This window comes from Quercus robur, chromosome 11, assembly GCF_932294415.1.
Source record: "Quercus robur chromosome 11, dhQueRobu3.1, whole genome shotgun sequence".
Classification (NCBI taxonomy): Eukaryota; Viridiplantae; Streptophyta; class Magnoliopsida; order Fagales; family Fagaceae; genus Quercus; species Quercus robur.
In genome coordinates this window covers 20,290,955-20,316,287 of record NC_065544.1, presented here as the reverse complement: position 1 = coordinate 20,316,287, position 25,333 = coordinate 20,290,955, and the positions used below count along the sequence as shown (strand labels likewise).

Genomic DNA, 25,333 nt, shown 5'->3' with positions numbered 1-25,333 from the left:
ACTTAAGATTGGATTTTATATGCTTGTAAATAGGTCCATATAATATCAAAGTATTATTTCTAGTTCATTCATTCATATTAGAAGTAGTCTAATTTTAGTAAAAATTCATAGATTTGTAAAGGAGTAGAAAAATGTGCATTAGAAAAGTTTTACAATAATCAAATGATCCTATTCCTACTAAAATTTAATAACGTTATCCAACGCAGCTCTGAGTCCACAAATTTTTTTTGTTATGTAGATGTTACAATGTGAAACTTCTGTCCACAAATCTAAGTAGCCACTTGAAGATTCTAATCAAGTCAAAAGTTATGATAACTTTTAAGGAATTGTAGAATAAATTATATTATGCACAACACACTCTCTTAATCATAATAATTTATTTTTGGATAATCATAATAATTTATCTATTATGATTATATTATATCATTTTATAGATGTTACTCAAATTTAAGTTTCCTTAAAGTCTACCAGTGATATTTGCTATATGTTTTGGTTGCATCTTTGCATTGTGCCATTTTAGGGAGTTGCACAGCTTCACTCTGTAGGTTATTCTTGAGGAGCCTATGAGGTGCTAACTTTGAGGAATATGGGGTGCTTTGCTGAGCATATATTCATGAATAAGTGGTACTTAAAATATTATTAAAACAGGATTTTGAAATTTTATTTATTTATTTAAATTACACGTTCAATAATAATAATCCCTCATCTACTTTTTTAGGTCTATTTTCATGTTTTAAGTGTGGATATTTTAATTAAGCCTTTTAAAATGTCTACATCAACGTATCAAATTATCAATTGTAGATATTGTGTAAAATGAAAGATGTAAAATAAGTATAAGAAAATATTTTCACAAAAAAAAAAAAAAAAAAAAAAAAACATAAGAAATGGGAAAGACAATATTGCTACACCTCACCAATTAAATACTAAACGCTCAGGAGTCAGGAGTCCCAAATTTTGGAGGTGCTTCATGAGAATTTATGGCCAAAGCTCGCCTATGATTTTAGGAGAAAAAAAATTAACTGTTAGGTCCACAATATTGCTACTAGAGGTTGATGCTAGGGTTTATTTCTGGAGCAATATTCGTTTTTTTTAGAGAGTTTCAACTAATGGCATCCGCTCATAATGATAACTATTTATTATTAAACTAAAACACTAATCAGTTTTTGGTATAGACAGGGATAAAATCTCAGATATCTTATTTAACTATTAGAAACTTTACCAGTTGAGCTAATTGGAATCTACTGCTAGGGCAATATTTAGTTATGAATTATCATTATATTTTATCTATTATTTATTTTTGGGTCTTTCAATAATGAGGGAAATTATCCTTATCAATTAGGAAGTGTTTGAATAGGAGTCCATAAACACAATACTTATCCTTATCTGTTGCTTAGATTGATTAGTTGTTTCTTTCAATTGGTGTCTGTAAGTCTTTACAGGACGTAACACTAATAAAAGAAGCATTAAGAAAGCATGATTTTTACACCCATAGAATGGTAGTTTGAAATATTTTGGGGTTAGCAAATCTGTTTTGGGCCTTTTGGCCCGATAAATGATGTGGTGGATTTGAATTATTTATTTACAAGGTTTATTGAATTTGGATCCATGGGTTTGGCACTTGGCAGTCACTGTTGACTGTTTTGGGTGAATGACAAATTGTCAAAGTCCCAATTTTATCGGATGTCCCCGCAATAAGAGAGTAAAAATGACATTCTCATACGTATTTGACACCAAAAATGTAGTAAGAGTTGATTGAAGAACTAAATTGCTCATATTTGAAAAGTGAGGATCTAAAATGATCAGATTAAAAATCTATGGACGAAAATAACATTTTTGTTTTTGGAAATTTTGAGGAACAAAATAATAGTTTAAGTGTTTAACCAAATATTATTATTAACTATAAGAGGATTAATTGTATAATTTTTTTTTAGAATGCTAAGTATTTTAACATACACATACAAAGATTAGAGAAAGTCTTAAAGAAACTGATAGTAGTTGTAAAGAATTTGTATAATATATAGTAAGGGAAAAATGGCCACATACCCCCTGAACTTTGAAGTAGTGGCCAAATTAAGAGAATAATTTAAATATACAAAGTGGTGGCTCTGAACTCGATGCCGTGCTGTGGTGGCTCTAATTCTACAGTCTCTCTCTCTCTCTCTCTCTCTCTCTCTCTCTCTCTCTCTCTCTCTCTCTCTCTCTCTCTCTCTCTCTCTCTCTCTCTCTCTCTCTCTCTCTCTCTCTCTCTCTCTCTCTCTCTCTGTGCCACCGGTCAGACTTAGGTTGTTCTTCTTTCTCTGTTGGGTTTTTTTTTTTTTTTTTTGGGTAAGATCTGTTGGGTTTCAATTTCATGAGATGAGTTCATATTTTAAAGTTACATGTGAGTGTCACGTGATTATTCCGTTAACACATTAACAGGAGACTAACTAAAGTATTGATTTGACAGTTGTGTAAAGTTTAAGGAGTAAATTGGCCAATATAAAAGTTGAGGGGGTGTCTTGGCCACTAGCCTAAAGTTTAGGGGGTGTATGGGCATTTTTCCCTATATAGTAATATATATTTTGTGTAACCACACTTTATGTCTTATGAGCCAAGATTTAAAGTTCATTTGTCAATTACCTATCTTGATTTTTAATTAATCGATCTTCTCCGTATTAAAGAATGAGATCTTAGTCTTACCAATGAACATTGGCAGCTGCAGATATACTTCAAGGGGTTCAAATGAATCCCCTGACTTGAAAAAAAAATTATATATATAAAATATTGCTTTTCTTATTTAATTTACTCTTAAAAATATTTTTGTGCACTTTGTTTTAAATCTCTTGTACACCCTGATTACATATCAGCTTATTCCACAATCAAACAACAATTTAGTGTATTATTTATGTATGGATGAGTGTGGTTGTGTGGGTTAATAATTATCTGGTGCAAGTGGGGTTGAGTTTTGTCATTAAGTTTAAAATATTTTTTTATAAAAACAATGATAAATATATAACCACAATTGTGTAAAAAAAAACATTATACAAACTTAACAAAATAAAATGGTTATACTTACATTGACAATAGATATTGACAACTAATAATAAACTATCATGACATGTTTTTAAAATATAAAAACTCATAGAAGGAAATTGTAAAACTTCACGTATTTGTGGTTTTTTTTTTTTTTTGATAACTCAATATATTCAAGTTTTTTATTTATTAAATTTTCTTTAATTTAAGTTTCTTAATGACCCCCTAGAAAATAATTCCTAGAACCGCCACTGCCAATGAAGCATTTCATAAAGCAATGCATTTACTGTATATTGTACAATCACAAATTTACAAGGAAATTGCAACAATATACTAACATCTTTAGAAAGAAATTAGATATTTACTAATGAATTAAGTTATATCATTTAAAGATTTTTACTAACTTTCTATAATGTGTTATTATGTAACTGGATTGACAACATTCTCAGTATCCTTATGAAGAATAAATGTTGACAAGGATATTAGCATGTATTTGTAAATTTCTTTGGTGTGCTACAAAACGTTCCATATCAAGATTTTTTTTCCCACCTATTTATATAGATTCAGTGGTGGAGTCAAGATTTTAATTCAGGAGAGCAAGATCAAAAAATAAAAAATTAAAAGTATAATTAATTTGAAAAATTAATCAATAACAAAAAAAATATAAAAAACTATATGTTTATTTAATTTTATCCATAATACATATTTAATATCATCAAAATAAAGAAATCAAGAAAAATAAATTCATAATTAATAACAATCAAATTAATAGAATAATTTAAATACACAAAGTTTAAAAATATAATTTGATCCTCAAAATAAAATGAGAAAATAAATTAATATGAAAATGTTAAAGAATATAGAAAATTTTTTGTAAAGTTGTATACATGTCTCATTTCTTCCTTGAATGTTTTTACGTAGAATATGACCTTTCTTCCATTGTTATTTTAAGTAGCTAAATTTTGAATTTATATAAAAAGTTAGCATTTGAAACCCACAAAAATATCAAGAGATGAAAGAGAAATGTTAGTTGACACTCTACAGTTTTAAACTTCAAACCATCGATAATGCTATAGATTTAACTTTTTCACAATAAAATTCATACTTATTGAAGTGGTTGACTATAAGTAATGAAGTAAAAGTGTTGGATACAGAGTATCAATTACGTCTACCATTCACCATTAATTACTTTAGCAATTGTAAAATTTGTTTGTGAAAAATTGTGTATACAACATTAGAGTTGGTATACAAAGATATAGCATTAAAAAAAAAAAAAAATTGCGGCCCCACTAATACTTCAGTGAAAGAGAGTCAAAACAAACATTAAAAGGATCCGTTTGGTTGGAAGGATAAAAAATAGGGAGGGAATGGAAAAGTGGGAGGATAGAAAAATTTTTAGTTTCCCTCGTTTGTGTTTGGTTGAAAGAGTGGAAAACTTTTTTATTTGGTTGAGAAGAAAAATAGAAAAATAGAAAATAAAGTTTATATAAATTTACTCATATGTCCTTATTAAAAATGATGCTAAATTAAATAATAATAAAAAAGCAAAAAAAAAAAAAAATCACCCAAATTTGTTAAAAAATAAAAGATATACCAAGTACAAAAGAGAAATTAAGTCACGTTCAAATAAAACCCAAAAAAAAAAAAAAAAAGGGAAAAAGAAAGTAAAAAACAACCAAAACGGCAAAACATGAGAGGAAGGGTAGTTCAGTAACTTGACTGCAACTACTCTTTTCTTCTTTATTTTCTCCCTAAATTAAGGAGATAATGTTTTAGTAGGCTCAGAGAGAAAACATCTAGACTTCATCAATTTTTTTTTCTCTCCTCCGTTCAACCAAACACCCACAAAATTTGTTTCCTCCCCCATTTTCTCTTTATTATTATTATTATTATTATTTTCAATCCTCCGTAAAATCCACCCAATCAAACGTACCCTTAAATTTTACCTAAGCCCCCACAAATCACCATCTTTTATGCAGGAAAAGATGAAATGAGGTTGCTAAGTTGCTTTATGGAAGTGAATTGATTAGTGCAAGGGGGGGCAAAATAGTGAAATACTTCTTGTAAAGTGGTGGGTTGTGCTAGCGGTGTTGGGCTGCTTTCTGCGGCACTAGGCCCAAGTTTTCTGGAAAAGGGAGTTGGGACCGGTCCAGCTGCAACTCAAGTTGGTCCGGCTTGTGCGCAAACTAGGCCAGGTTTACCAGGAACGTGTTTGCGGCAGGCAGAGCTGTTTCAAACAAGTTGTGACAGACATACATAATAATAATAAAATAAATAAAATATCTGGCCACTCGTGGGAAATGACCAAACAACCCTCAAACACAACTACAGCAATGATAATCACTTTTACAGAAGGAAAATAACAGAACGAAAATGAACAAGTATTAATATGTATGGGCTAATTAGAATGTTAGGAAATCAACTAAAATTTGGTCCGGAGGAGCAAAGCCAGAGAGGAAAGAACATTCCTTCTCAACGCAATTAATCTCTCAGGAGAAGTCCTACCGTGGAGATTAACTATTTTGAGAGAAACGGACCTGAATGGTTTATGCACAAAGGCTCCTTGTGATTTTTACAGAGAGCAGGACTTCATGAGGGAGAGAGGGAATCAATCTACCGGTGCATGCCTGCCGTTCTAATTCTCACTTTATTTTCTTTCTGGTTGTTTTCTTCCCTTCCTTCCCATTCATTTCTTTTTCTATTTCTTGGTTTTTCTCTTCAAATTCCTATTTCTTAGTTAAGGTTCCTGTTGTTACTCCATTTTTCTGTTCACGACAAGACTCTCTTTTTATAGTGCTTGTTGTGACTGGATTTTACTGTTTTAGCCCTTAACCTCCTTTGTCTGGTCTGGGTGTACTGGCCGACCATTACTATTCCGTCTGTGTGCCACCCTCCATCACCAGACAAAGAAGGGTATTTTGTTTGCTTGTCTGCCGTGGCACCCATTCCTGCTACAGTCTGAGTTCTTTCTCTCTCCCTATTCCTCATGACATGTACCTAGTGGTTCTAACTCAGCTTGCTTCTTTTGGATAGTAAGTCATCCCAGCAGGACACCTCCCCGAAAGAGCCTGAGTCGGAACCTCAAAAATAGATTTTTCCCTTCTCCCTACCTCCAAACCATGCCCTCTGAATCTCTGACCCCCGACCTCACCATGCTCTGTATTGGCTGGGTACAGGCTGGTGGTGCCTGGGCCTTGCGCGTGCCTTCCTTCCATATGTGTCCAAAGTCTGTCTGCTGCCCATTCGTTTGTTGTGGTCTAAAGACTTGCCTACATAGCCTGCTGTCCGTTTTCTTTGACCTTTTATGTGGGCTGCTTTTTGATTTCCCGCTCCTCTTAGGAGTTGGGCCTTATTTGATGATGGACCTTATATTTCTTTGGCCCACTTCTTGATTTCCCTCATTTCCTGCCATATTGTTCTGTTATTCTTGCTGTGATGACTCAATTCTGCTGGGCCTTTTTAGACCAGCCGTTTACTCTTTCCCCCAGTGACTTGGTATGACCACTGGTTTTTCCTACTTATAGGCTCCTGTGTCCCTTTTATCTTTCTCTTGGGCATCCTTGGCCCATTTGCTTTCTTTGGGCTTCCTTGGCCCACTTGCTTTCCATGGGCTTTTACTAACTTCATTGGGCTTCTTTGGCCCAATTACCTTATTCTCATCCTTGGGGTTCATGAGCCTGCCATAAATCCCTTACTTTCTTAGTTTGCATTACTTTGGGCCTGTGTCGACCTTTTCTCACTTTTCTAAATCATATACTGCCCATGTGTATGTTATTTCTATCTTTCCGGGCTTCTTTAAGCCCACTTGCCTCTTCGAGGCCCATTTGTTTATTTCATGGGCCTGTGATTCATTATTCCTACTGCTTGGGCCTAATGGTTTTGCTATCTGCTTGCCAATTCTTTGTTGCCTTGTTATTGGGCTTTTCTTCTTTCTACCTGGATTCTCACAAATGGCCCTCAACACTTCTAATAAGTAATAAGCACCAGCAAAGATCAATTTTTGGGGAGCTCAAGCCTCAAGGGGGACAATTGTCCCCTCTTGCCCCTTGGATCCGCCAGTGGTTCCCAATACATGTCTTTGCAAGTCTTGTGTAATTATATCTTAGGGCCAATTCCTCGTTTGTAGAACAAAAGCTCTTCAAATACTAGATCTCTTTCATTCTAAAACTCCAAACAACTAACACTTGCTATCTGAAGAAGTTCAAGTCTGTCTTAGTGCAAATGGGCAAGCTCAAAGCAATTTATGGCGAGGTTTTTTATTATTGTTATTATGGTACTCGTGGCTTTTATTGGAAACACCCGAGTCTTTACTCTTTAGTTGAGATTCCTAGTTATCCTCCACAATGTAAATAGGTTTCATCATAGCCTTAACACTAGCAATTATATATTAAAATGCATGGGTGAAGTGTTTTAATGTATTGATAATATAATTTCAATGTTTTCATAAAATATTCTTACAAATATAATTTTTTTGAAATAAAAGCCATAGTGATTTCATATATTCAATATAATGAGTAACAATAAGAGAGAAATAAGGGACATTCTTCAAGCCAAAGAATGTTCTCATTTTCTTTAGGAGCACTAGCAAGAGCTAGAGTAACTCTATTACATCTTAAAAGAACACTAACCAAAGAAATAGTACAAAAACTTTCACAAATAATAAAAATATCCTCTAAAATCTAAGCAACATCTAAAGGTAGTTCTTACCCTACTTCAACAACTCCACAAGTTCACGAAGACATTTTGCAACGAACTCTGGAAATCCACATTCTAAATAGAAAAACAATACTTTCCACTTACATAACGAGTACATTTTTGCTAAAAATATGTTTTGCATTTTTGGGTGGTTGTTTGCTTGTAAAATGTGGTCAAATTTGTAAAATGTTTTTAGGTGAGAGAAATTTTATTTGCAACCCTCTCTCTCTCTCTCTCTCTCTCTCTCTCTTCATTGACACCATTGATGGTGTCTGGGGTTGTAGGTTTTGGTGGTTAGGCCACTACTCATGAACTCTTGAAATGTTTCTACTAAAAATGTTGTATAATGAAATAAACAAATTGTTTGAGATAAAGCATTATAAACTACCTATTTTATAATTTATTGATACGACAAGTTGTGACTGGTGTGATATTATTTTTATATAGATTAGTTATTGATATTGAATGTGCGAAAATGTGTGAAAACACAAGAGCTATTTAGACCCAAAATTAAAGTTATGGCTCGATTGATTTTACTCTAACTTAATACTAAGTGCGGAATAGAGTAAATGCGAGCAAATAAAAAAACAAGCTACTTTAACCCATAAACATTATAACACAGTAGTAAAATGAAAGGTAAAAGAGTAGGGAAGAAGAATGCAAACACAAAATAACACGCCGATGTGTTTTCGAAGAGAAAACCGAAGAACTCGGAGAAAAACCTCTCCGTCGCCTTTCAAGCGATAATCGATCCACTAGACAATCAGTTGGGATACATGGGTTAGCAAGAGACCCTCCAAGCCTAATCTATCCGATGTACCTAAGTCCTCTAAACTCTTACTCCAACAAGGCTACTCGGAACCGTGTCTTGTCTAGCTCTCCGGATCCCGCAACAAGCTCCATGTTGCATCTGCCATCCTTGGTTTCTTCCAATGCTTCCCAGCAGTACCAAAACCTCACTGAACACTCTGAAAGGGTGTGGTAAGTGTTTGGGCTATCAACCTCTCAATGGTATGGAAATGGAGAGGTAGGAGTTAAGGAAAATCCATAAGCAATTGTGTAGAGAAATGTGGGTGTAACAATCTCTAGCTCTTAAGGTTTGTGGCTAGAGTTTTCTCTTTAAAACACTCCTCAACTTTTGTGGGTAATGTGAGTATATATAATGTGGGTATAGAAAGTGTGTATCAGATAACACAGTCTGGCAAAATAGAATGTTTCACAAGTGTCTTGCGGAAAAGCCTTACCCGCGAGCTACTCGCGAAACACAGCTGTTTTCATCTGTCCTAACTCTTCGCATTCCAATCATGTGCAGGCACATGCATCATTTCGTGGGATGCTTAGTCGCGAGATACCCACGAAAACTCTTCTGTCTTCAGTTGCTTGAGTCTTCACACACTCTCTCTCTCTCTATCACACAACCCTTACAATTAAATCCCACAATAAATATAGGATACAAAAGATTGAATAAAATTACAATCAAATTTGGCACGGAATTAAAGCCAACAAAACACATAGTTGTAAATTACAACTTTACAGATATAATTTTTATCGTATATCAGTCACAAAGTATAACTTTAACAACTATAAATAAAAAATATAATGAAAATTTTTGAGGGACTTTGGCCCTATTTGATACACGAGTTCAAACACATGTTTTCAGTTTTTAAACAATATTACACATATTTTCACATATTTTTTCACTCACACATATTTTCAAAAAAACTGAAAACTATTATTTAAATATACGTACCAAACGGACCTTTACTTTTTGGAGCAGTACTGATTTGGGTCCTGACTTGAAACCCATGTATGAAATATCCCCCCAAAAAAACATGTATAGTGTTTGGACTTGGGATCCGAAAGTGTCCGTTATTGGTTTGAATTTTGAATGGGAACGAATTTCAAAACTTGCAAGCTATCCTTTGATAAGATTTTATCCTTTGTCGCTTTTATTGCTTACAAACCTTTCACGTAATCACATGTGCTTGTGAAGATGATACTATGTCTATATGGAATATATTAAGTTTTCAAATCCAAAATTGTCCTATACTCCTATATGGTTCGAGACCCAGTAGCAGAGGGTACGTAAAAAAAAAATTGTGACTTTCTGTAGTTTACTACATTCATGCATTCACATCTTTTGGAAACAAAAACTACATCAAAGAATGGATTCAACTCTCAACTTCACCTTTCCTTATAAATTCAATAGCAACCAAGAACATAAAGTTTCTTGCCACAAAAGGAGAAACAAACTAAGAAAAGCAACCTATACATAATACATGTCAACATTTATATACAAGAGTCAGATATTAATCAAATTATCAAACAACTGCTAGCTTCCTCCTCTTGGCATTAGCAATAATAACAGGCTTGCTCGACTTGTAAACATGATATATAGACCGAAACCTCCTTTTCCTTCGATCGAAAATCTCATCATCTTCTTCAATGGTTTCTCTGATGTTATTAGTAGAACATACATCAGCTGCATCATCACCTTCGCTCTGTTCTACTTTCACCTCCGAGCTGTTCGTGTTGTTATCATCGTCATGGTTGTGGTTGTCATCCGAGTCTCCGCTGAGTTGTATTAGCTGCCGAGCCACGTCCATCTCTGACTCTGAGAAACTATAGCCGATATGCTTCTTCTGGGTTCTTCCATCTTTGCAAGCCAATGATAGTTTTGCCATTATTTTCCTGTTGAAATCGAGAGAGAAAAGACAGAGAGAAAGAGGAAAAATATCAAAGATAGGCATAGAAGCCCCTATATATAGAAGAGGATTGAGTCATAGGTCGGTCAATTATTATTATTATATTTCAATACGCGGCTGCAGATTAAGTAGATAATCCCTCCTTTCTTGCTTGAAAAGTAATCTATATTTTGCGTTAGCTTATTAAATTTTTTTTTTTTTTTTTTTTTTTTTTTTACTAAAAAAGCTCACACGTCGATCAATAATATGTGTTCTTTTTGGGCCTACGTTATTATACAGACTGGGCCTTCGTTAACAATGGCCTAAAACTTAAAAGTTTAGAATGGCATAAATCTTTTTGTATGGGCTACTTTCTCTTTAAAGGTGTTGCATACTTCTTGGTAAATTTTTTTTGCATAGACCTCACCTGGCTAATGGGTCAGGGTAATCAGGTTCATATCGAAAATGGGCCTTCGTTAACAGTAATTAAGCTCTTTTTGGGCCTACGTTATTATACTTACTGGGCCTTTGTTAACAATGGCCTAAAACTTAAAATTCAGAATGGCATAAATATTTTTGTTTGGGCCACTTTCTCTTGAATGATCTGTTTGGATAGAAGGAGTTAAGGAGAGTAGAGTAGAATTAGCTAAAAATAAGCTAATTTTGTACTAAATTTTTTCTACTCTCCTCTACTTCACCTCCCTCCCCCTCAATTCAAACGGACCATAAAGATGTTGCATACTTCTTGGTAATTTTTTTTTGCACAGACTTAACCTGCCTATTGGGTCAGGGTAATCGGATTCAAAAATAATAAAATACTCAGAAATAAAAGTTAAATACTTTAGAGATTTTTAAATTTACACAATTAAAAGTTCACTAATAATATCATTAATATAAAAGTTAGGTGATTTTCCATTAAGTGCCCAAAAATGGAAATAGGAAACAAAGCTATGTAATGTTTCATTCTAAAATGAAACGTTACATAGCTTTGTTTCCATTAATAAGATTACGTACTTCCTCTTGCCAATTAAGTTGTTGTCCCTTTTTCCTTGGATCAATCCATGGATATCTCACCTACTTGTTAGATAGAATTGTGCTTGTTATTGTATTTATTTAAAAAAAAAAATCACTTTAAAAAACAGTTTGGCTATGAGTTGACCCAACCTAACTCGACTTGACCCAGAAATTAATTGGATTGAGAATGGATCAACCCATTTTTTCTCCAAGTCCAAAAAATGGGGATCAAATTTGGTTAGGATCCAATTTTGCTAGGAGGATAAATGACACTAGTGTGTAACCCTATGTATATGCATGGTACAATTAAAAACAATTATAATTACATGGTTCAATTATACATTTTTTAAAGATGTTCAAATTATACATGGTATTAGTTTATAATTTTTTTAAACCATATATTTCTAAAATATGTAATAATTTTTCATATATATAAAATTTAAAATTTAATTGGATTTAAATTTTTTAGTTTTTGCACTCAATAATTTATTTGCCACAAAAATTAAAAAAAAAATATTAGATGGATACTTGGCGCAAAAATTGACTTTAATTAAAATCTCATTTAAATTTAATTTGGACTTTTCAATTTTTATACTTAATAATTCACTTTTAATATATATATATATATATATATGTATGTATGTATGTATTTGGCAGAGTCAAGCCTCATAGGTACAATGAGGAGAACGTGATTCAAGTAGTATTCAGTTGAAAGAACATTTATAAGTGAGGTTTTTTGTAGCAAATCTAGAGGTATAAATCCATATTTGATTATCTTAAAGTGTAATTGTCTTTACTTTCATTTCCATCAAACTCAAATCAAGCGAAATAATCGCAACACAACATCCCTTAAAAATAAAAATAAAAATTCTAATGAAGACAAAATAGGCTGTCTAGTGTCCCTACTTCTAGTTTCCACTTTCCAGTTTATTTGATAGATCACAAGAACCTTTTTATTTTTATTTTTTAATTTTTAATTTTTATCTATCCCCAATCACTCTCAATCCCACATAATGGAACAAATTAAAAATTAATAATTGATTGAAAGTAATTACGTTGAAACATAATATTCAAAAAAAAAAAAAAAATTGATAGATCACATGAACTTTGTTTTATCTATACCCAATCACTCTCAATCCCACATAATGGAACAAATTATGGAAAGCCAACATTAATAAATGATTAAAACTTTGAGAGTTTTTTTTTTTTTTTTTTTGAAAGTTGAAACATAATAGAAAAAAAGAAAGAAAAGAATGATTGAAATATACGATATCTAACAAAATGATACAATATTTTTGATATCAAGCCAACACTTGATTATTTTAAGATATGTATCGTAAGTTTATTTTCTTTTGTACATGGGTACCATGTAAGCGAAACCCTTTATTTAGTTAAAAAAATAAAATAAAAAAGAGAGTAGGATTGATTTGTTTTGTTTTGTTTTGCCAAAAATTAATGAATAATTTGACCATACTGGCCGTTAATGGAAGCATGGGTGGTCACATTGTTTTGGACGAAAACAAATGAAGATGACTCCCTACTCACATTGGTTATATCAGTCAAAGAGGGTTCGAAGTGGGGAAGGGAGCTGTGTGTGTTCAATTCTTTTTTAGGAGAACATTCAACATTCTGTCATTCTTGGCTCCTCCCTTTAACCCATTCAAAAGATTGCCTCGTACCTAGTTTGAACTATAATTCAATATTTGGCTTTAAATCCTTATTATTTAACACAAAAACAAAGCTATAAAAAGAAACTTGAGTCGCACAAACACAATCTTTTAGTCAAACTAAAAAAAATAATCCACATGTTTCTACAATAATATTATTGTGTGCTCCGGGAGTATATTCTCTTCCTCTTACATAAGGGTTATGGGTCCTACTCACTATGACGCCCACCTCTATGTGAAAGGAAAAGAGTATACACCCGGATTATTCAATAATTTTCCATGTCTATATCTTGTAAATTCATAAACTGTACCGATTAGAAATTAATTGGTTATGGTTTTGTAATTAAAAGATAAGAAATGTTAATAGATGTTTGTGGGGCTAAAGAATTTGACAACCACGGCCCACTTTATACTGAGCCCAAGACCCACGCCAAGGAGGGAGAAATGGCCGAGGACGAATAAAGAAAGCCTAAATAGCCTAGAAACGTTGCCGATGATGATCTTGCTCTCGGCATCCCAAATCCTAGGAGGAAAGAACAGCACACCGGCAAAGGCAGCCTCCCAGAGTGCCCCTAGGAGAAGGACAAGTACAGTAGGATACCCATGGGCGTATGGTGCAGGAGCAATCCAAAGAGAAACTGTCACTTCCGCATTGAATGCACCCAACTAACGTTCTGGCCGCATTAATGAGGAAATGACCCTTGAATAGTGCGGCCTTGGTTGCCGTAACTCACAGAGGGTTTGGGAAGGTGGCTGATGAGACGAGCACTCGAGTAATGACCTGCATGATCAACAGGTGGAGGGTAAAGATCGACTGGAAATAAGTATATAATGTGAGAGACCCTCCAAGAATGGGGGATCGCGGAAGAAAGAGCAGGAGGAGAGAAAAATGAGAAAACTGTAGCAGTCTGCATGATCTTGAAAACCTCTGTATCCTAGTACTAAAGGAAGAAGAAGAATACTAAGTTCCTTGGACGAAATGCTCGAGGACAAAATTTCATGCTTTAACCCATATCCTTGTTACTCAGCCCATACATAACCATGTCTAGTAATTGTGGTTCGGACTAAGACCTAGTTCTTAAACCCACTATCTAAAATTTATTGTATTGGGCTAATTGGGCTTGAGACCTTTCATCTAATAGAAGAAGTGCTCGAACCCAGCCCCTACAATTAGCGCCGATTGTGGGGAGAGCTTATGTGTTAATGAGTGCAACGGTTAATCATGGTGGGATTAAGCTCCTATCAACAAGAGTCCCTCGAGAGTGCCATTTTGGCGGTGATGCATGCTACACGAAGGCCTCCCCATCGTTTCCAAGAATACACAGTTATCGTTATAACTCAACCTCCGCTCAGGGCTACTCTTCGAGGTACTGATTACGCGGAGAAGGTTGCTAAATGGGGCACAGTTCTAGGGACTTCTGACGTCAAGTATACACCCCGTACACATGTCAAGGGGCTGGTCCTCGCAGGTCTAGTAGCCCAGCTTGATGAATCCCCATTGGGGAAAGTGCTAGATAGAACCAAGATCTTGCATGGTCCTCGGACTCAAACCTATGGGGAAACTAGCTACTTTAAGAAGAACCTAAGTACTAGACAGAACCAAGGTCTTGCATGGTCCTCGGACTCAAACCTATGGGAAAACTAGCTACTTCAAGAAGAACCTAAGTGCTAGACAGAACCAAGGTCTTGCATGGTCCTCGGATTCAAACCTATGGGGAAACTAGCTACTTCAAGAAGAACCTAAGTGCTAGACAGAACCAAGATCTTGCATGGTCCTCGGACTCAAACCTATGGGAAAATTAGCTACTTCAAGAAGAACCTAAGTGCTAGACAGAACCAAGGTCTTGCATGGTCCTCGGACTCAAGCTTATGGGGAAACTAGCTACTTCAATAAGAACCTAAGTGCTAGACAGAACCAAGGTCTTGCATGGTTCTCGGACTCAAACCTATGGGGAAACTAGCTACTTCAAGAAGGTCCAAGTACTAGACAGAACCAAGGTCTTACATGGTCCTCGGACTCAAATCTATGGGGAAACTAGCTACTTCAAGAAGGTTCAAGTACTAGACAGAACCAAGGTCTTGCATGGTCCTTGGACTCAAACCTATGGAGAAACTAGTTACTTCAAGAAAATCCAAGTACTAGACAGAATCAAGGTCTTGCATGGTCCACGGACTCAAACCTATGGGGAAACTAGCTACTTCAAGAAAATCTAAGTACTAGACAGAACCAAGGTCTTACATGGTCCTCAGACTCAAACCTATGAGGAAACTAGTTACTTCAAGAAAATCTAAGTACTAGACAGAACCAAGGTCTTGCATGGTCCTCGGACTCAAACCTATGGGGAAAGTAGCTACTCTAAGAAAAATCCAAGTGCTAGACAAAACCAAGGTCTTGCATGGTCCTCGGACTCAAACTATGGGGAAACTAGCTACTCCAAGAAAAATCCAATTGCTAGACAGAACCAAGATTTTGCATGGTCCTCGGACTCAAACCTATGGGGAAACTAGCTACTTCAAGATTCGTAAAAGTTGTGGATATGGCCTAAGTGCACGCTCAGTACCTCGGATCATAGGCTCGGCCCTTGCCCCCTAAGAATGTGGGAAGACACAAACTAAGTATCCCCTTAATGCCAGTGAGTTAGAACTTAAAGTTTAAATTTCTATTACAATACGTACACCCGGCAGCAATAGTGTGTATTTGGAGCTTAAAGTTTAAATTGGTAAAATCATTTGCTTTCAAATTAGAGTTCACCTTCCCTCATACCCTGTGTCAAGCGATTCATGGACGGATGGTAACGTTTTATTTCCAATTGCTTATTTCAATTTTTTGATAGTTAGGGTTGTAAAGCTGCTTAGAATAACCAAGTTACAAGGTACAAGGTTCACAGTAATAACAATAGTAGTAATAACAATAAACCCATGTAGTCGAAAAATTTTAATTACAGCAATTCCAAGGTCCTTAAAACAAAAAAGCAGTGACCAAAAAAAAAAAAAAAAAAACTAAGTTAAAGCTGATACAAAAATTGGCCAGGTCCCCTACTTCTTCAACTTTATTTTGGCCCCTTCCTTGGGGAGCTGAGTAGGATTGGCCTCAGGACCCTTGGAGACATCAGCTGGGGGAATGGTCTGAAGGGGTTGAACTAAGAGAGCTGGCTCCTCGGCATGAGAGGCCTGAGCACTGACTATAGACTCGGCAGCCTCCTAGGGCGCTTCGGGATTCGAACTTTCATGTGTTTCTGTCACCCCAGGAAGCTTGCCCCCCTCGGCTGGCTCGTCAGGAGTGGACACAGTCAAGGTAGCCTCAGGCCGAGCAACCTCAGCCTCCTCTGGAGCACTCACAGCCTCGAAGCTGGTAGGGGCAGTCTCACGGATGGCCGAAGGGTAGTATACCTTCTCCACCTTCCACAGATCGAATGAAGCCTCAGCCCCAGCTTGTTTGAGGGTTTCATTCCAGACCTGGGAGCAGTAGAGCCTGCATACTCCAGGGATTTGAGCCTTGAGAATGGCCTGAGTCTCAGCCACCCCCGAGTCATAAGCCTCCTCCTCGGCTTTCTCCTTGGAGCTCTCAGCCTCCGTCCTGGCAAATCCAGCCTCCGTCTTAGCCCTCAGAGCTTCGTCCCTAGCCCACTCCGCAATATTTTTGTCTCCCTCTGCCTCAACCAGTTTCTTCTTTAGATCAACGATTTGCTCCTTAGCAATCTTCAGCTGATCTTCAGTTTCAAGTAAGCGCTTTGTCTGGCTTTTGGCCTACCTCTGGGCACTGGCTAGGCCAGATTCGACACTGTCCCTGGCCCTGGTCATTTCCTTCAGCTCCTCCCTGGCCTTAGAGAGGTCAGCCTCGGAGTTTTTGAGGGTCCGCGCAGCGTTCACGCGCTTGTTACGTTCAAGCTCTAAGGACTTGCTCTGCTCCTTAGCCTCATCCTCTAGCCTATAAGTGGCCTGGACGGCCTACCAATTGGAACAAACACCCGATAAATGGGAAATCAAAGAGTAGAAATCAATGGAGTCACAAGTGTAAGAAGCCTTACCATGCCCAAATACCTCTTGATGTTGAGGAAGACCTCTTGCCTCCTTAGATTCTTCAACTCGGCTATATCATTAGGGAGCAGTAGGTCCTCTCCAACGCGTCGACCACATAAATGCCTTCACCGCCCTGGAAGTCCCTTAGGGAAGCGTTGTCCATCAGCGGCTCCCCATGAAGCATTGGGGTAGGAAGCCAAGCTTGGGGCGCAGGTTGGGCATCGACCTCTTTTCCCTGACTTTGATGCCCAATCTTTAATTGCTTTTGAGCCCGCAAGGCTTCACCCTCCTCTTGAGAAGAGTGATACTTCCCCCCATCCATTGGCTCCTTACCCTTGGAACTCATCTTCCTCTTTAGGTCGGTGGGCTCAGGCCGAAGAGGCAGAGTCGATTGGGGAGGAGCAGGAAGTTTGGATTGGGGAGATGGTGGCTGCGATCGGGAGGGAGAAAACCTGGTCTGAATAGGCTGGGACTGTGGTGGAGGAGGAGGAAGCTTGGATTGTGACTTCCCTGGTGCATCCTTCCCCGGCTGGCCCTCAATCAGGTCGAACAGGCTGGTCGGGAGCTTTCTCTTAAAGCCTATCTCCGCCTGAGAAGATGTCCCCACTAACAAGAGATCCGCCTCGGACAAATTGGGGTCACCCAAGTCACCAGAAGGATCCTCGGACGGACTAGCTTGGTCAAACACACCGAATCCTTCTTCGGACAAACCCAAATCACCCTCGACCTCCGCTGCTTGGTGGGATGAAGAAGAGCCTGCCAACAGGATGCCCTCTGGGACAGGAGATCCTTCAAGAATAAAAAATTCGTGCTCTACTACAGTGATTTTTTGAAGCCGAGGATCGTTAGCTCTGATCATGTGCTTCAAGGCGGCGAATGACTTCTGGATAGGATTGTACCCTAAGATCTTGTAAGCGGCTCTGACTTGGTTGTTAGCCTCGTTTACAAAAACCGCCGCCTTGAGAATAGTCTCTAAATCTCCCCAATTGGTCAGGTGAAAGTGTCGTTGAAAGGCGTGTGGATCTGCAAAAAGAAGACATGTTCATATTAGTAACCGAACCGTGCAAATTATGATGGCATAGAAGATTAGCCCTCTCATACTCTTTATACCCCACCTGGTTCCCCCTTCTTTGTTGGGCAATGAGGGCCATCGTGCCACTCCCCAAACACAATGAGAAAATCCTTGTTTAACCCTTTGCTGGACTCAGGAAGGCACTGAATAAGCCGAACCTTATCGTCCCTCGTCTTCATATAGTAGGATTTGCCCTTCAGGAGGTGGAGGTTGTAGCACCAGTTTACATCGTGATGGGTTAATCTTAGCCCTATTTTCTCGTTTAAGGCATCCACACAACCCAGGATCCTAAACACATTAGCAGCGCACTGGGTGGGAGCTAATCGGAAGTACCTAAGGTAATCCCTCATTACTGGCCCCATGGGGATTCTCACACCACCTTCTATAAAGGCGATTAGGGGAATCACCACCTCGCCCTAGTTTCTCCTAAAATGTCATTTCCCTTCCTCACAGTACCTTAAACTTATATTGGGGGGTATCCTATAATCGGCGATGAATTTTTCCATCGCCTCTTCGATTTCAACCAACTTTTTTAATTTACCCATCTTTAAAAACAACTAAAGAGACTCAAGGAATGACGAAAGAAGGAGAGGAACAAGAGAAAAAGAAACTTAGAAGAGAGAAAACGCGGGTTGGAGAGAGAAGAAAACTTATAGAAATGAGGAAAAGCTCCTTAGACAGGCTTTTTATGCTGGAAAGAGACTTGAGTTTGGCTGGAAGTTTGACTGAACCTAGGATATGTGCGCAAGAACTCTTAAGTGCAAAGGTAAAGAGACAAATCAGTTCAAATGGGTATTTATACCTCCCATTAAAAGTAATTGTGCGAGTTTTCTCACCTATAAAGGTAAGGAACTCTCAACCGTTAGATTATCATCGTACCATTGAACGTGGGGAGTACAGAGCCACCAGAATTTAATGAAGACATGCTTCATATACCAAGGCGCTAGGAACGTGCCTCAGGCAAGCGAAGAGGCTCTGGCATTGATGGAGGATAAGACTTGACAAGCCATGACAGAGGCCCGATGTCACCAAAACCCTCATTTCCGTCCGAAGAGCTGGACATCAGGATTTTGAGGGGCAATTGTGGGGCCAAAGAATTTGACAACCTCGGCCCACTTTATACTGAGCCCAAGACCCATGCCGAGGAGGGAGAAATGGCCGAGGACGAACAAAGAAAGCCCAAATAGCCTAGAAACGTTGCCGATGACGATCCTGCTCTTGGCATCCCAAATCCCAGGAGGAAAGAACAGCATGCCGGCAAAGGCAGCCTCCTAGAGTGCCCCTAGGATAAGGATAAGTACAGTAGGATACCCATGGGCGTATGGTGCAGGAGCAATCCAAGGAGAAACTGTCACCTCCGCATTGAATGCATCCAACTAACGTTCTAGCCGCATTAATGAGGAAATGACCCCTGAACAATGCGGCTTTGGTTGCCGCAACTCACAGAGGGTTTGGGAAGGTGGCTGATGGGACGAGCACTCGAGTAATGACCTGCATGATCAACAGGTGGAGGATCAAGATCGACTGAAAAGAAGTATATAATGTGAGAGACCCTCCAAGAATGGGGGATCGCGGAAGAAAGAGCAGGAGGAGAGAAAAATGAGAAAACTGTAGCAATTTGCATAATCTTGGAAACTTTTGTAACCTAGTACTGAAGGAAGAAGAAGAATACTAAGTTCCTCGGACGAAACGCCCAAGGACAAAATTTCATGCTTTAACCCATATCCTTGTTACTCAGCCCATACATAACCGTGTCTAGTAATTGTGGTTCGGACTAAGACCTAGTTCTTAAACCCATTCTCTACAAATTTATTGTATTGGGTTAGTTGGGCTTGAGACCTTCCATCCAATAGAAGAAGTGCTCGAACCCAGTCCCACAATGTTCTTAGAGCAATGATTAATAATCTATTTAAAGAAAGTTTTATGGGGGAAAAAAAAACAATTAATGTTTTGATAATTTTTTTCATTTCCCATAAAAGTGGTTTTAAAATTTTTAAAAATAGATTGTTAACTATTCCCCTAAAAGCACTTGTTAGCATGATCCTTAAAAAATAACTATTTATTGTTATATATTAGTTTTCATTAAATTTGCAGAATTAATTTTTATTATGGATGGCAAATGTGAGGCGGCTGGTGTTAGTTGCGGTGATTGGATCTTAGGTCAGTGGTGTATGGTATTAGCTGATCAATTTTGGGTTGTAAGAGACTTGGTATTGTGGATGGCTGATTGGGTGGTTGATGTGGAAATTATGGATGGGTTTGACCACCACCAAAACCAAAGTTGTGAGCACTGAGCAGCATATATAGAAATATAAGTAGGCGGTTTTGTTTTTATATTTTTATTTTATTTATAAAAAAATATAATGGACGTCATTTAAAGATAACTTACAATTGGCATTAATGCATTATGGTTAATCTTTCTTAATGACATATGAAACTTCAATACTAACATAGATATTGTCAAGGGCCATAGTTGTCAAATCGTGAATCGATTTTTGATTTTTTTGTATCGTGTATTGATACACAAACACCTAATAAAATTATAAAATAATTTAGATATACATATATAAAATGTATATTCATTATAAATTCAAAATATATTCAACTAATGACCAATTTAATCATTACTTATGTAATAAAATTTAACAAAACTAGCTAAATAAATCAAATTAACTTATGTTTATAACATGCACATTCAAATTAATTAAACTTAGAAGTAATACATGATATTTGAACCAAAATAATAATATTTTTTCGTCATCTTGGTTAATCAACTCGATCCATCTAAGTCAATATTATCATCATATTCAGCATCTTGCAAAATTATTTTTTCATAGACATTTTCTTTATTATTATCAACATTTACTTTTTTTTTTTTTTGGTTTTTTAATTCTAATAATTTTTTCTTGGCATTCTAGCTTTTTAGACTCAAAATAATAATAAAAAATAATTATATTTTCATTTAATACATTATTAATAGCATAGAAAATAAATTTGCACATATGAAAGTGAGTGTTATGAGTATAGTCTAAATTTTGTAGGAGAAAGAGAAGGGAGGAAAAAACTCATGGACTTGTTATTTCATTAGACTCAATTAAGTTTCCCAATAATTTTGTATTAACAAAGTCTGACAACTTGTTTAAATCAAATAAAATCACAAATTTTAACAAAAAAACCCATTTTAAACTCACATGTCTATGTATCGTACGATTCACCAATACGATATGATTCATACGACACGTACCTATGTATCGGATGATTCATAAGCACTTACGATACACCCTTACGATACGAAACTTTTTGTACATGATACGATACGTATTGCGTATCGTACGATACTGACAACTATGTCAAGGGCCTTTTAACTCAACTAGAACTTTATATTGTTTCCTATAAAAATATTTATAATTCAAATCTCTCTCACAATTATTTGAATTATAAATTTTTTTTAAAAAAAAAAAAAAAAAAACCTAATGTAGACATCTCAAATCTCGCAATTCTCTCTTGTTGCTCTCTTAAAATTCTAAAATAATTATTGTAGTTGCACGATTTTCCTGGTCCAAATCCTACTGATCAGGCCTTGGCCCAAGGCGTAACACACAATAAATCTTTATAGAGGATGGGTCAAAGAACTTAGCCTCAGTGAACTTAGTCGGTCTGATGCATGGACAATGTTATTGCAGAAACAAAAAACACAAGAATGGATGTCTAACAGAAGATTCTATTTCCTGGGCACAGATCATACATTTTTTCGTCCCTCTCTTTGAGGGACTCCACTACATTATATAGGTCTCTCATTCTTATCTGAACCTTACACTTGTTGATCATCTAAGCCCCCACTTGAGCACCTGTCCTATCAGCCACCCTTATCACTCCCTTGTGAGTTGCAGTGGCCAAGGTAGCACTGTTCAGGGGTCTTTTCCTCATTAATGCGACCAAGAGGGTGGTTGTGACACATTTAATGTGGTGGCGGCAGCTTTCCATGAGATATTTTGGGTTTTATTCTTTTTTATATGCTTGGAGGATGAACTGCAATGGTTGGGGCGAGCTCTTAATCCGGACTTCGTAATGTCCGAGGAGGAGTTACTCTTCGGACAGGTTTCTTTTACTGCAATTGGGCTTAAATAATGTTTGACTTCTCCTCGGACAGGATTCTTCTTCGGACGGGCCCGTAGTTTAATTAGCCCATTATTTTGGGCCGGGCCCCACAATAGCCCTTCAAAACTCCGGTTTTGATCTCCCTCCGAGGAGAAAAGCGGGGTTTTGACATTTATGAGGGATGGAACGGATGACCTCTTGGTCCGCGCGCGTGGGCAGTTACTTTTGACGCGCCACAAGTTACGAGGCGCGGCCATTTACTCCAGACAGCTTTATGTCTCCTTCATCCAACGGCGAGATGTGGAACAAGCGGCCAGCATTGCTCCTTGAATTCGTGAGCGGGAAGGGTTTTCTCTCTCCTCTTCCTGCTATATAAAGCGCCTGAGAGGCTCATTTTTTTCTTTTTTATTCGTACATCAGAACAGAGAGCTCCAGAGAACTCCAGCGCCCAGAAATCCTTGAGCACCTCCTTCCTTCAAATCTTCATAATCGTCTCTGCGAAGCGCCCTCCACAGAAGAGATTTCCGATCACCTCACCGGTCATTTGAGAAGATATCTGTAAGTTCTGTTCGCTCCGTCGCTTCGATTTCCTCCTCGGATTTTGTTTTTCTCCTCGGTCTTTATTTCCATTCCTCCAGTTCAGCTTAAATGGGTAGATTCAAAAAACTAGTAGACACTCAGGCTGCCATGGAGGCTTTTAGGGCAAAATACCATATCCTGTCGGGGGTGGTTCTGCGGTACTGTCCCTCAGAAGGAGTACTGTTAGATAGAGGAGTGGGTGTAGTAGTCATTCCCATGATTGCCTTTATTCAAGGGGGAATGACGCTCCCCATGCGTAGGATTACCCGGGACTACTTATTCCACCATAGGTTGACGCCACACCAGTGCGCTCCAAACATGTTCAAGGTATTAGGCTGCATAGACGTCTTGAACGAGCGAATGGGTCTGGGTCTGACTTGGCATGACGTGGTATGCATGTACGAGTGCCACTACGTCGAGAATGGAGGGTATTACCTTAAATCTTGATCCGAGATGGTTAGGCTAATCTTTTGTCTCCCCATATCCAATAAGACTATGAAGGATGATTTCCTCATTGCCTCAGGAGAATGGAGTGATGGCCTTCATTGTCCTACTCAGGCAGGAACCCCAGGTGCGGCACCTTTAGGCCCAATCCTTTAGGGGAGGGGCTTAGCTCCTCGGACTTACTCTCTTTTCCGCTTATCATAGATCTTTTAGTTTAATTCTAATTTTCTTCTCGGCTGTATTGCAGATAAAGCTTTGGTTGCTCCCAAACTGAGCCACGTGAACGTTCCGGCCCTAAATTATCTCTTAAGGTCAGAAATTTACGTCCACGAGGACGGGCAGCTGCGTGCGTGTCATTTGGTTTTGGGCTATCAACCACTTACCCGTGCCTTCCAACCCGTTGGCCACGCCATTAGAGTTGGTAGCCCCCGGTTAGCTAGGATTGACGTGTCCAAGCCTGGGTGTTTGGCCCGAGTAGATCTTAAACCAGTCGTGCTACCTGGAGTCCGGGATCCTCCACCGGTCATGCAACCGCCTCCAGAAGATTTTGAAGTTGCCGCGCCAGCTGAGGAAGAGGCCGAATCCTCTCGTCTTTCCCTTGAGGAGGAAATAGACGAGTTTTATTTCAAGGAGGAGGTTAACAAAGCCCCCGTAGTTGAGCTCTCGGACCTTGAAGGAGAGCAAGATCACAACTCCGTGGCTGGCGGTCCAATCATTATAACTTGCTCGGACGATTCTTCAGACGAGGAAGCAAGCGATATGGCTGGTAAGGGGAAGTCTTTGTGAGAACTGATGTCCAGCCGAGGAAAGGGTCAGTCCTCAAAGGCACCTGCCAAGGTACAAACCCAGGACCCTCCTCCAATCGCCCCTCAAGTTCCTTCTGACCCTGGCCTCAAGGTTAACCCTGACCTAAAAAAGAAGAGGCCGGCTGACACCCCTGAGGAGGGTGAAGTGGTCCCCTACCCGGCCAAGCAGCAAAAGGCCACTCGGGGTCAGAGGAGTAAGAGGGCCAACTCCACGGAGAGCCGGGATGAGGAGAATCGGGCTGAGGTGCGCGTCAATCCACGTGCATGGAGTCCGAAGATGGAGTTAGACGGGGTTGCTATCCCCTATACTGCCTCTGTTCGCGAGTACAACAGGGGCAGAGCGGGCTACATAGCTGAGGCCCTGGAGCAGCCAGTGCTCCTTCCTCAGGATATGGAGGCTTACAGGCGGTTCTCCCAACCCGAGCTTTTTCTGTCCCTTAAGAGGGACCTTGCGATGGTAAGTCATTCTTGCACCCTTTGTTAAGCCATCAATATTGTTGCATTCTGTCCTCACTCTAGTTTTGTTTTGTTGGCAGATCACCCAGCAGGTGTTTGTGGCTGAGGAGTTTTGCTGTAGCAACCGCAACTTGGCTGAAGCTGAGGTTCAATCCCAGGCTGAGGTGGAGAAGACCGTGGGGTCCCTCAAGCAAGAAATCTTTGAACTAATGGAGAAGTTCAAAGAGTCGGAGAAACAGTGCAAGAGCGCGGAGGCTGGCTTGAAGAATGCTGAGACCCAAGCGGAGGATCAGCGCCGGAAATTGTACGTAACTGAAACCAGTCTTGCTACTGAGCAGCAGAATGTACTGGATCTCAAGGCCGCTCTGCAGAAAGCTCAGGATGAGATGAGGCGGGTTAAAGAAGAGGCCCAGCTGATCCGAGAGGCCGCAGAGGCTGAAAAGAAAGCTCATCATCAGCTCGGGGTCCAGGAAACGGAGGCCAGGCTATCCGAGGAGATTCCCGAGGTGTGTAGGGAATACTGCAGCATTTCATGGGCTCACGCCCTTGATGCTGCAGGAATTCCTGCGGATTCGGCGCTGAGACTGCCTGAGAACGTCTTCTACCCTCAGGAGATCCGAGAGAATCCTGATGGCGTCCAAGCAGCTTCTGAGCAGGACTTGGCGGTGCCTGATGCCGTCCCTATGCTTGATAAAGTGAAGGATCCTGCCATGGACTCTACCACTGAGGCTCCTCCTCCTCAGCCAGAGCAGAAGAAAGATCCTCCTGTCAAGGTTTAGCTTTTAG

General features: G+C 38.6%; 1 protein-coding gene across 2 annotated transcripts in view; it reads right to left on the bottom strand.

Moving 5' to 3' along the window:
• LOC126707333 (high affinity sulfate transporter 2-like) overlaps window positions 1-25,333 on the bottom strand; it is a 53,231-nt gene that overhangs the window by 9,733 nt on the left and 18,165 nt on the right. The window lies entirely within an intron of this gene.